The 13,014-nt window shown below is 42.8% G+C and overlaps 1 long non-coding RNA gene across 1 annotated transcript in view; it reads left to right on the top strand.

The window, feature by feature from the left end:
* Nucleotides 1-7,786, top strand: part of LOC144681398 (uncharacterized) — a 40,829-nt gene extending 33,043 nt beyond the window's left edge. Inside the window, exons 2-3 of the long non-coding RNA XR_013576780.1 lie at nucleotides 5,341-5,475; nucleotides 7,219-7,786. This is a non-coding gene — a long non-coding RNA (uncharacterized LOC144681398). The remainder of the gene's footprint in view (nucleotides 1-5,340; nucleotides 5,476-7,218) is intronic.
* The last annotated feature ends 5,228 nt before the right edge of the window (nucleotides 7,787-13,014 follow it).

Raw genomic sequence — 13,014 nt, 5'->3', positions numbered from 1 at the left:
TACTATGGTCTTCATTCAGGAGATCCCTGGATGGGCACTGTGTAGTTCGAATAAAAGTGGCTCCCTTCCCTTTGGAGGCACTATTACCTATGCACCGCACAATAGGATGCCACCTTGACTACTCATCTTGTGCCTTCGGTTGAAGAACGGTTTCATTTCATTGGAGACTGGCTCCTGGGACCAATCATGTAACGCTTGGTCTCGTACTCAAGATAGGATGGGCCATGACTCACTCGTCTGATCTTAGATCTGTCTGGCACATACTGGCGAGGAATCTTGAAAATTTAACAGTAAAACAAGTTCCTGTGGACCTGGGACATGAATGTCATTCTCTTGTAAGGGCAGGAGACTCAGGGCATCGGCATTTGCGATGTGAATGCCAGGCGTATGCACAAAGGTGTATTCTTAAGCCACCAAAATTAGGGCCCATCATTGTATTCTTGCATAGGCTAAGGACAGTATAGCCTTTTCCTTGTTAAACAAATCCAATAGTGATTTGTGGTCTGATACAATTGTGAAATGCAGGTACTGATGAAACTTTTTTACACCAAAAATGATCGACAGGCCTTCCTTTTCGATCTGAGAATATTCTTTTTCAGCTCTGGTAAGCATCCTGGATCCATAGCCTATTGGCTGCTCTGTGCCGTCGTCCATTCTATGAGATAGTACCGCTCCCACTCCGTAGGGAGACACATCGCATGTTAGCACCAAATCATTTGCCTGGTCATAATGCACTAACAGGTTGGATGAGTGTAACAGCTGTTTCACTTTCATGAAAGCTTCTTTTTGGGGTACCTCCCAAGACCAACGTTGGTCCTTTCTTAACAGTGAATGCAGAGGGGCCAGAACTGTAGATAAATTAAGAAAAAATCACCCATAATAATTTATCATTCCTAAAAATGGTTTAAGTTCAGAGGCGTTCTTGGGTGCAGGTGCCTCTCTTATTGCTTTAACCTTCTCTTCAACCGGGTATAACCCCTGAGAGTCTACCTGGTGGCCCAAATAGATTACTTCCTTTGTTTGAAAAGTGCATTTTTCCTTTTTCAGTCACACTCCTGCTTGCAAAACACGTTTTAGGACTCGCTCTAGGTTAGCCAAATGTTCCTTTTCAGTCAATCCAGTTATCAGCACATTATCTAAGTAGACCACAACCTGGGGTAGTCCCTGCAGTAAGCTTTCCATTGTTCTCTGAAAGATGGCACAGGCTGAGGAAACACTGAAAGTCAAATGTGTACATTGGTACAACGCTTTGTGCGTATTAATTGTGACGAATTCCTGGGAGGCGTCATCCAACTCTAATTGCTGATATGCATGACTCATGTCAAGCTTTGTACACGTTGTCCCTCCTGCTAGCTTGGCATATAGGTGTTCGATTTTTAGAATGGGGTCCCTGTCCAGTTTGGCTGCTCTGTTGACCATTAGTTTATAGTCCACACAAATTTGGACGCTTTGACCTGGTTTATGAACAGGGACTCTGGGTGCAGCCCATTCCGAGAACTGAACTCTATTTATGGCACCCAACCTCTCTAGCCGGTTCAGCTCAGCGTCAACCTTCTCTCTCAGGGCATATGGCACCGGTCTTGCTTACATGAAGCGATGGGTTGCTTCTGGATCCAGATAAATCTTGGCCTGCAGGCCTTGGATTTTTCCCAGTTCATCCTTGAAGATGGTGGCATACTTATTAAGCAGCCCTGGTAGCCCGCTTGCTCTCAACTGGAAGATTTCAGACCAGTTTAATTTAATCTCCTTTAACCAATTTCGCCCAAGAAAGCTTGGCCCTTCACCTACTACCATCATCAAGGGTAGCTGTGCCGATTGGTTTCTATAATGGACAGTTACTCTGCTGATACATTTTACTTGGATTTCTTCATCTGTGTATGTTTTCAGCTTGGCAGATGTTTGTTCCAAATTTAATTGCTTTTCACCATTATTTAAATATCTGAAAGTGTGTTCTCCAATTACAGTAGTGGAAGCTCCCGCGTCTACTCCCATTTTTACTGGTTTGTCATTCACTTGTACTGTAACAAATATTGGCTCTGTCTTCCCAACTTTCATGTTAAACAATGAATAAATGTCAGAATTTGTTGTTTCAGGCTCTTCGACAGTGTAGATTTCACTGAGCTTCTTCTGTTGTTTGCAGGCCTATTTAAACCTCTCTTTGCATCGTCTCATTATATGTCCACTTCTGTGACAAAAGTAACATTCTACTTTTTTAAACTGCCAATTGCCAAAAGACTGATTATTTCCACATCGATTTAAAGTTGTTCTTCAATTTAACTGCTAAATTATTTCTTCTTATTTTTCGGTGAACAGGGGCTGTTTCCCGCTTCGCGGCGGAGTCTAGATTTCTCGCGCCACTTTCGGCTGGCTGTTCCCGCCCGATTTGGAATACAGCGCCATCTTGCACCCCTTGTATTGCTTGTGAATCTCTTACAGCGCTTTCCATGGCCAGCGCTATTTCTGACGCCTTCTTAAAATCAAGATTCACTTCAGCCAGAAATCTTCACTGAATGGTGTCTTCTTTCACACCACACACTAAACGATCTCTGAGCATGTCATTCAGAATCTCACCGAACTCGCAATGTTTCATTAATTGCTTCAAATTTGCCACGTAGCTAGCAATTGTTTCACCCGGGGCTCTATTTCATGAATTGAAGCGGAACCTGTACATTGTGTCTGAAGGCTTGGGTTGAAAATGTCCCTTCATGAGGTCCACCATTTCTCCAAAATTCCTTGAATCTGGGACACTGGGTGCCATCAAACTTCGAATCAAACTGTAGGTTTTGCTCCCACAAGTACTCAAGAGGATTGCTCACCTCTTCTCTTCCCCCATGATTTTGTTTGCTTGAAAGAAGGACACAAGGTGTTCTATATACTGAGGCCAATCACCTGTGGCTGGCTCAAAGGGATTGATTCTACCAAATTGTGGCATTTTGGGTGAGTATATCTTCTGTTATTTTAAATGGACAGTGATACTCACAATCACTGCGCGAGGTACAGTATCGATTCCGACTTATCTTGATTTATTGTGATCCCATCCGGGTCGCCAGTTTGTTGTAGCATGGCTTTGTCGCCTGTTTGTAATAGAGTTGATCTGCAGACAGCTTTCCCAGTTGAAACATTGGCCAGGGTTTGCTGTTCGGCGTGGGGGATGGGCGTGTGTCCCGATGTCACCATGCATCATTCCGATCTTTCGCTCGGCGGAGTCGGTTGTGCGCCTGCCAAACTGTCAAAGGCCTGTTAAGGCCACTAATAAATCAATTAAGCAATTTGACAGGGCTTCCCATCCAACCTTAAGGTTGGCAGGCAGGCGAAGAGCCCAGATGGCCTTTGCATTTTTCATGAAACCTCATCCGTGGGCGGGATGAGATTTCATGAAGAGTTTATTAAGTTAATAGATATTTATTAAACATTTAATAAACATGTGCCAGCTCATGTGATGCTGTGTAAATGATTTTTAACTTTATTTATTGTGAAGTTTCAAATTCAATCTAATCTCCGTGAGGCAGCTCCGTGCCTCAGGGAGATTTCTGCGCTCTTTCGCACACATGCTGTCACACACTCTCCCTCTTCCCCCCGCCCGCGCAGGTAGCGCTGAGCGCTACCGGGTGCACGTCACACTGGGTGGGCCTTAATTGGCCCGCCCATGTAAAATGGCGGCGTGCAGCCGATCGCAGGCGGTGATTGGCTCCACGCCTGCCCGTGCCCGCTCCCGACCGGCCTGACCAATGTGGAGAAAATTCTCCTCATTAGGTTTATTCACAATACAGCCAGCACAACTGCACGTGTGCTTTCAACTCCATCTCTACCTCTGCGCCAATTGTGGAGGTAGCCCGCGCTGCTAACACATTGGTTTACACAGATCATGTGATCTTACATCACAGCACTACTCTTAAAGGTACGGTCCAACATTTAACAAAAGCATTATTACTACAGAAGCGTGTGTGGTAATCAATGACAACATCAGATGCAGTGGGCCCCTATCCTCACTGGCTGCAGTCAGATTGAGCATCCAGACCATCTTAACAGGCTAACAATGTGTTCTTTGCATTGAGAGCTCCATTGACGAAGGTCAAAAGGCAAAAGTATGCCTAACTGCAATTTTCCATCCATTTACTATAAAGGATGCGGCTTTTTTGTGTTACACATTCTTGGCATATGCCAGGATCAGGCGCTAAGAATTCTTTGCTCCTAACTTGTCATTGTCACTCAGAAGAGGCTGCCAAGAACACAGGAAGTAGGATTGTCACATGGGTGCACTACCAGGTGCTAAGATTGGTATGAATTTCCTCTTCTGCTTGGATTGACGATTGGTAGGTTTAGCTTTTACATAGATGACTCTGGCAAAGTTCACAGGATCTCCAATTTATCTTGTTTCACACACCTTCTATTTCTATATCATAAACAAAATACAGGAACTGTGCAGTATTGTAGCAATATGCTGTAATTTGGAACAGAGATAAGGGAGCAAGAAAGGAAATAGCTAAAAATAACTCCCATTATATAGCTTTTTATATTCATGGCTGAATCCTGTAGCATTGAAGAAAAATCTCCAACCTTTTGAATGACTAGGCTTTTTGTGTTTGTAAACCAAAAGGATAACTAAATTAGTGATCTCAAATTACTGGTGTAAATTTGAATTTTATTCACATTTCATTTAGATTCTTGACATCATTCAGTCGTTTCACCCCAGCACATTTGTTAAACAAATTTTGACTGAGGGAAAAAAACACAGTAAAAACCCAGTAAAAATTGCTGAGGCTTGTACTGAGGTTCAGACTGACCTGGAATTCTCAGTAGTGTTTTGCATTGGTAATTTAATTGCAGTGTCAATGTGGCTGTGTTCCAATTTTCACAGCTCAATTGTGTGCCACAGGTTTTTTACCAAGCGTGCATTCCTTAGGGATTAACTGCAGTGTTCCTCCAGCAGCCACATTCATAAAACTTTTATGATTGAAAAAAATGTTATTTCAGGTTTTGGGAGTGTCCTTGTATTTTTGTAATGCATTTGTGAACTAGCATTGTGTTGCGTAATGTTGCTTTATTCAGATTGGCAAATAATATTGCTAATGAGTTCAGATGTTTGTAATATGTCTGAAAGATTAGGGGAGGGTTACTGACACTTTTACTGTCTGGTGTATGAAATCCGGTGCAGATGCAATGTATTTTATGATTGATTTATGTCTTTGAATGAAAGAACAGAATTATCCCTCTGCCAGGAACCAACATGCAGTAACTGGCTCTTGCTGCTGGCAGTCAGGGTATAATAATATCTCTGCTCTGAATGCTCAATGAATTCTTAAGATTTCAAATGTTAATGCATTTTCTCCTTTCTTTAAGACTCCAAATTATTCTGTGGAAAAATCAGTATCATCATTCAACTTGCTGTGGTGAGGTTGTCAGTCCCCCTATGATTTGTGCTATCTCTGTATCTTGGCATGTTGACAATATGAGGGACTCATCAAGTGATGGATGGTAAGCAGATAAATCTTCTAGCCACTAATGATGGCCAAATAACTTCTGCACAGGTTGTGCTGCTGAACACATGAAGGAATATGGCAAAATGGAAGATGTCAAGACGAAAGTACTCATAAATGCAATGCTACCCATCCCAGACTAGTTCTGAAATGGTAAACACATGGAGCTTTAGGCAAGGTTATTGATCTTCACAGATCTCTTAATCCTTCCCACACTTATTTCTCACTTTCTCTTTCTTTCCTCCCTTATACTAAGCGTTAATGCACTGAGGACAATGCTATAAGTGGAATCTTGGCACCACTGGTGTTAAATTACATTGGCTTATGCTTCTCTCTGAAATTAACATTTTAACCCGAGACGTTAATTCGATTTCTGTTGTTAAAACCTGTCTCTCCTTACTTCCCATTATTATTGTTCCATCACATTGCTTATTTCCGTATTGCCACTGTTATTTTATCCACAATTCCTTTGCTTTCTCTCTTTCTCCTACATTTTTTTCTTCAGGATCCTATCTACAATCACACAGCTTTGCTGTCATCCTCCCCTTGCTTTATTTTGCCCGTCTCCTGGTTCTGTCCGACTCCATCAATGTTTTAATCGGTAGGATTTTGACTAGATGACCAGCGCAAGTAAAGGCATACTGCTGCCTGCCACTACTTAGGCACTTAAATGAATGTCACTGCCTCTTCTACAGATTCCCGGATATTATTGCACACAGATTTTAAACATTACTCTTTACCTTAGCTATGCTAGAAATGGCAGAGCACTGCCAAAATCAACAACTAAAATTTATTTTCCTATACCTACACTGAGGTAAGCCTTCAAGCCAATCTTTACTTAATACACAACTTAGTTGAAACTGTTGCATGCAAGTGATATGCAGACTGATGGAGAGGGACTGTTCAGTAGCGAGTCTTTGTAAATGTAAAAGTGTAAAGATAGCACTAAATATGCACGCATTCAAAATTTTCCTCATATATCACACTCTTACCTACAATACTGTTTGTACTTTCTCACTAATTGCCACATTTTGAGATACCTCTTCATGCTTGAACATGGCCTTAATGAATATGGAAATGCTGTTTCCCAAGCAAGGCAAGCGGTAAAGAGAAATAGAAATACCGCAAATGTACTAGGTATTGAAAGAAAACCCAGAAAATGCTGAAAGTTTACTGTAGGTCTGTCAGCCTCTGAAAATGAAAAGATAGGTTAACATTTCAAATGAGAATCACTGTGAGAACTGAACTAGGAAGACAAGATAGGCATTTTGTAGGACTGACCAAAATAAAGGGAGGAAGGGAGGAAAGAACAACCGGAAGATGGTTGTGGTTGGAGGCCAATCATTTCAGCCCTTGAGGTTTGTGTCTTTGGCCCAACCATGTTGAGCTACTTCATCAATGAATCAGACCCATGGGAACACCACCACCTGGAAGTTCCCCTCCAAGCTACTCACAATCTTGACTTGGAAATATACCACCGTTCCTTCACTGTTGCTGGGTCAAAATCCTGGAATTCCCTTCCTAAAAGCACTGTGAGTGTACCTATGCCACATTGACTGCAGCGGTTCAAGAACGCAGCTCACTTCTCAAGGGCAATTAGGGATGGGCAATAAATGCTGGCCCAGCCAGTGACACGCACATCCCATGAATGAATTTTAAAAAACATAATACAGGTCAGATTTTGAACATAAGCCTTCCACATTTTTTTCCACTCCTCAAATATGTTAATAATTTGAAACAGGAACAGAAAATGCTGGAAACACTCATCAAGTCAGAAGCTTTTCATCTTCTACTCATCAGGAGAGAATCACAAGAATACCAAATCTTAAAGGGAACAACGATTTATGCTGCATGAGAAGAGAGTGCTGATTAGTTGGCAAGTGGACCCTGATTGGTAGAAACATTGCCATCGAGAATGCACAGAAACAGTTAACTGCCAAGTTTTTGTTAAGGTTCAAACCAGGCAAGTTGACTCTGATTGGTCAAGACAATGCCATTGGGAATGAACCAGGGAATGGCTGTCCCCCAAGCTTCAAAGGCGCAAAGTGCGGACATGTTCTTTCTGTTTGCCAATATGTGTGTGAATATATGTAGCTCATTTAATATCAAACTCATTTATTTAATTCAAAACCCATCCATTTACACTGAGTTAAAATCTGGCCCATTCAATATTTCAAGCTGATGGATTTGAATTTTATTGTGACAAACTTGCTGCTCTGTTGTGCAACATGTTCATAACACTGAATAAAATGAAAATGTAAACTAATTGAAAAAATGAAATTTCAATAAATTCAATTGAAATTAAAGGCAATTGAATGAAAATTCCTGAATACCAATATAATAATATACAGTCTAAGCTATCCAATCTTGACAGATTGTGTTTGACTTCTATATCTCTGTACATATTATTTATTATCACTCTGTACTAGAATGTGAACATTTATCAGTTGAAAACAGATGTTAATATAGTATTAGGAAAGCAAAAAAAGCCATAAATCACTTGATTCACTCAACCAAGTATGAATACAGAGATGACACTGTCCTCTCTATGTAGCACATAGGTAGTGAAATTTCTAGGCAGGTGGCGGGTGATCCCACCCAGGAAAGGGAAACAAATATTTGGGTAGAACTCAGGTTTACCCAAATCATGCTGCATCCTTAATTCCGACTTGTGGAATGGCCATGAATTCTGCCCACTTCCTTTCCATCTGGCAGCATTGCCTGGGACTATCGCAGAGTTACTTCAGCAATCCTGCTCTTCTGGTAGGAGGTATCATTTCAGTGGAGCCTTTTGAGCATGCATGGGTCACATACTTGGCTTTTAAAAAGTCCCAGGCCCAAGAGAAAAGCAACTGATCTCAGTGGGAATTGAAGTGCTGCCTATTTGCTTCCCTATGAGCATTTAAGAAACAAAAGCAGAAAATGTTGAAAGTACCGAGCAGGTCAAGCAGCATTTGTGGAGATGAGCTGTATTTTAACTTCCAAAAAGGAATGGCTTGGGGTTGCGTCAGAGATTAAAATGCAAGAAGAAATCTGAAGCAGGAACCCAACATGCCTCAAATCCACCCTTTTCTGTTTTTAATGGAGATAGGACAAGAGGTTGATAACCAATACATTCATGAGAAGTGGGTTATCCATTTACATATTATAATGAGGCCTGCATGTCTTCATTTTAACAGTTATTCTAATTTAACTTTAGGCAGCCGGGAGGTGCCTGCAAATTTGGCAACTTAAGGGAGGCAAGAAAAGATGCATTATTGAGGTAAGTGGCTTTACAGCATTGCTTGTGGGCCAGAAGGAACTAATGTGTTACCTCCAGGCCCAATAAGCCATCCAGTAAGTTACCCCTGTGGTCTGTCTGCTTTCCCACTGACCATCGTCGGACACATTCCTGACCACCATCTAACCCACACCCGTCATGACCCGGACCTTCCATTTGCTCGCCCCTGATCACCATCTGATCCTCTCGACCGCCAACAGCTGCTCCATCCTGACCACAATTTGATCCTCCCACTACCAGCGGAGCCCCTTCACCATCCAGACTCATGCCTTCCACCACCATGATCCAGAACCCTCAACACTAACCACGACCCCCACAACCCTCCATGATTGGGGCATCCCATTTGAAGGCTCCCTGCAATTACGTTCTGCATTTGGGTAACTTGCTCTTCTGGGTTTCCCATTTTCCACTCCCCCCACCCCACTCCCCCCAACCCACCTGCACCTCACCCATTACCCCACATAGAACTCAGCTCCAGGCTAAAATTCAAGCCAGTGTTTCATTATGACCTGCTATCAATTACTGGTCTCAAATATTAATTCTGTTTCTCTCTGTACAGACGCTACCTGAGCAGCTGAGTGATTTCAACATTTTCCGTTCTAAATTCAGTTTTCCAGCATCTGTGCTATTTTGCTTATATTCACTTTTAAGAGATTTTGACTGCTCCTATCTTTGGAGCTGCTCAGTCCGTGGAGTCCCCAGTCGGGCCCACCTACTGCCAGAATGCCACTCTGATTGCCACCAACACAGTGGGGATGCCAGCTTCCTTGTGTACATCTTCATGGTGCCCACCCCAGCCATGGAAATTACTCTGTCCCTATGGTATGGCACAGGGTCACTGCTTGGGTAAGGGGAGACCAGGCATCCAGCTTCACTACATTGATGGCTCCAAGAAACCTCCAGACCCACGATTTAAACAAATGTAGATTCTAATCAAGATTTCTGAGAATGCTTATTGCGAGAACAGTCAATTTAAAAAAATAAAATTCTGAGCTAAATTGTAATTATATATAGTAAGAAGACATCATAGATATTATTGTAAGCTATAAAAGGATACTTAATTTGATATCAATAATTCAGAAGTCAGCAGAATTGAAACCCTGTAATCCACACCTTTCGCTTATCTAATGCTCATTTTCCTTCAACTTCAAAATATCCAAAAGGTAGAGATTTTTTAGTTAGCTAAAGGCAATGCTTCTTTATTTGTCTCACTGTAGTCACCACAATGTCCAAAGGTAAAGCAGAGGATTGCACAAATACACTAAACCTAGCTCTACTAAATTAAACATTTCTTTTGGTTTGCAAAAGATGTGACTCCAAATCGTAAAACCTTGTTCCAGTCAGTCTTGTTGATTGCACGGATTTTCCTACTGCAAAAATCAGGAAATGCATGTTTAAGGAATGTGGAAAGGAATCACATCCTGATTACTGTCCCTCCCTCCTCTGGGCAACCTGGCTAAAGTGAGGCATGGTCATCGATGGTTCTCCAACAGTCAGCTGCACCATTTGTTTGGGAGGGGTCTTACAAATGGTTACTGCATTTGCTGACTTTGCAAATGACCAGTGTCTTTTGGAGACTGGCACTGTATGGGAAATTAAATGGGGAGTGCAGCACCAGGGGACTGGTATATAATGGCACTATTCTGAAATGCGAACATCTGCAAATGCTTAACTTACAATTTCACTTATCTTTATAACCATTGTTGGGAGGCAAATATCCTCAAAGCTTCTCCAACTCCACCAGCATAATATAAGTGTAAGTTTGACAGTAATCCTGTTTACATGTGTAGTTACAGTGTTGGGGAGGCAGAAGTTCTAAGCAAATTTCCTCACCCCCATGAATAATTTTATAGTCTACTTGTATTTTCTTTCAAACTCAAAAGACAACCATAAAATTGGCAGAAAAGCAAACCATTAAATGTAAACGGTCAAAATGTGACTAAAAATATGGGGGGATAGATTAATGTTGTCAAAACATACAATAATCTCTAGTTTTACATCTCATTTCTTCTGACAGTTTTACTAAATGTCCATTTTGTGGTAAGAAGACTGGATGCGACACTCCCTACTTTCATTCTTTATTAAACTTCCGGATCTTATGTGGTTTTGCTCATAAATTGGGGGAATAAGCGGCTTTATAAGGATTTAAATATTCAACAATATAAGGGCTATGGGGAAGATTTTTAATGCGTGGCACATGCTAAAGTGTCTCCAGGGTAACCAAGGCAGGGCCTTTGGTTGAAGTAATAGTTTAATCTGTGTTTAGCATGAGACACCATCTTGGTAAAGGTTGCTCTAGGAATAGCTGGAACAAAGCACTGGATCATTAAGCACTGACTGCCACTCAAATTGCCTGCGCGAGCTTGATAATGAGGCTGCACAGTATTTTGGCAGCTAACCCTCTCCTAACAATGACCAGCCGATTGGGAGTAACTAGTTATTGCTGAGGATTTCAAGCATTGTTTAAAGGTATATCACCTTATACTGTTCACTTGCTGCTGGAGGTTTGGGAGACTTCCTGGGACAGTTTGCCAAGACGTCACCCACACGCAGTCAACATTTCTTTCGGAAATTCTCTGAGGATTTCGCCTGAAAAGAATAATCGCTCTGTTACCCCACCTTATTGAGCACTTTATAGGACTCACAAGCAGAAAGAGATCATCAGCATCTTGCTAAGTGTTCCCGTTGCCCTGCAGGAGGGATGGGAGGTAGACATGAGGTCATGTATTCAGCTTCTTCAAGAGAGAGGGTTAGGAGGGTGAGGACCTCTTCCCCCCAGTCCAATCCAGGTATAGGAGATACCTAATTCTCTGGACCTCCTCCAATGCCACGTCCAATGACTTGTGCGCCCTCTCCCTCAGTCCTTGAGTCATCCTGAAACGTGATGTTGTGTGTCAGCAAGCATACTTCACACCTTCAGTGGAAGTGTGTAGGTGGAGCTCACATTGACAGCTCCTCAAAAATTGTGTCCAATCAACAGTTGAGCACTAAACCTGCAGGTGTTTGTTTAAGCACCTCTAGGCAAATTCAAATGATGACAATCAGCATTTAGGGACAAAATTGTGTCCCAAAACCAGACTTTCAGACAGGCATGTTTTATCAGCATATTGACCATTTAGCACGTGTTTTCACCCTTGCTCCGAAATAGGCCCCCCAAAGCCATGCCCCACCATTTGCTGCAAGGGTGGAGATTTTCAATTGTGCCTATCCTTTCAAGGCTACAAGACCACATTACTCCGACTGAGGTCAGCGGTTGCCAATTCCTCTTAGGTACATCATCAGGCCACTTAGTGATTGTCTCTGTAAATTGACAGCATTTTGTTAATCCCTGGACCCTCGACCAAGGCCCCTCGCCTTCCTTTGTCACATACTTTTTAAAAGTTTGTTTGGCATCTATAATAACACATGATGGCTGAAATACGACTGATTTACACGAGGTGTAAGACTTGAAGGTGAAATATTGATATCACTATTGTGGAGTTAGAGAGCAGAATTTTCCCATCGGCGTGTGGGACACAGGCCCCACAAGTCCGCACGTAAAATGGCACGGGGTGATGTCAGGCGAGCGTCCCGACGTCACAGTGCGCCAACTCGCTATTTCATTGGGCGGGTGCGCGATGATATCTGCTGCGTGCCCGCCATTAATTAATGGGCCACTTAAGGCCCTTGACTCACCAATCGACACAAATTTTTCGGCACCCGTGCAATCTTCGGGTCGGCGCATGGGCATGACGAGCAGGCAGGTAGCATACATTTGAATAACTCTCCTCCACGGGCAGGATAAGAGGGGTCACTGGGGTTGTGAGTATGCTCTGTCAAATATTGATGTTTCAAAGTTATTGAAACTTGCCTGTGTGATCTGCAATACTTCAAAACGCAAACCAGCTGCTTTGTCTGGACTCTTAACCTTCAGGTCAGCACTCTGCAGTGAGGAATCTTTCTTGGGCCTGCAGGTTTCAGGAAGCCTTCCCATAGCCTGGGAATGGGAGTTGAACTCTCCACTGGAGGCACCTCCTCTGAGGAAGAAGGGAGGGCTAGAAGGGGGAGGAGGCCAGGAGTGCACATTCAGCCTCCACGGGAGCCACCTTTGGGAGGACAGGCACAGGCACAAGGGGCGCAGGGCCAAGCGGTAGTCGAAGGCGGAAGGGACCGCAGAAGGTGCCACTATCCTGCTGCCAGGGTATACAGACGGTGAAGCAGCTACCTCAATATGTCTGAGGTGCTGTGCTGAAGGAGGCTCTGTCTCTCAAGGGAGAC

Source organism: Cetorhinus maximus, chromosome 6 (assembly GCF_964194155.1).
Source record: "Cetorhinus maximus chromosome 6, sCetMax3.hap1.1, whole genome shotgun sequence".
Lineage (NCBI taxonomy): Eukaryota > Metazoa > Chordata > Chondrichthyes > Lamniformes > Cetorhinidae > Cetorhinus > Cetorhinus maximus.
This window is presented reverse-complemented; position numbering and strand designations above follow the sequence as displayed.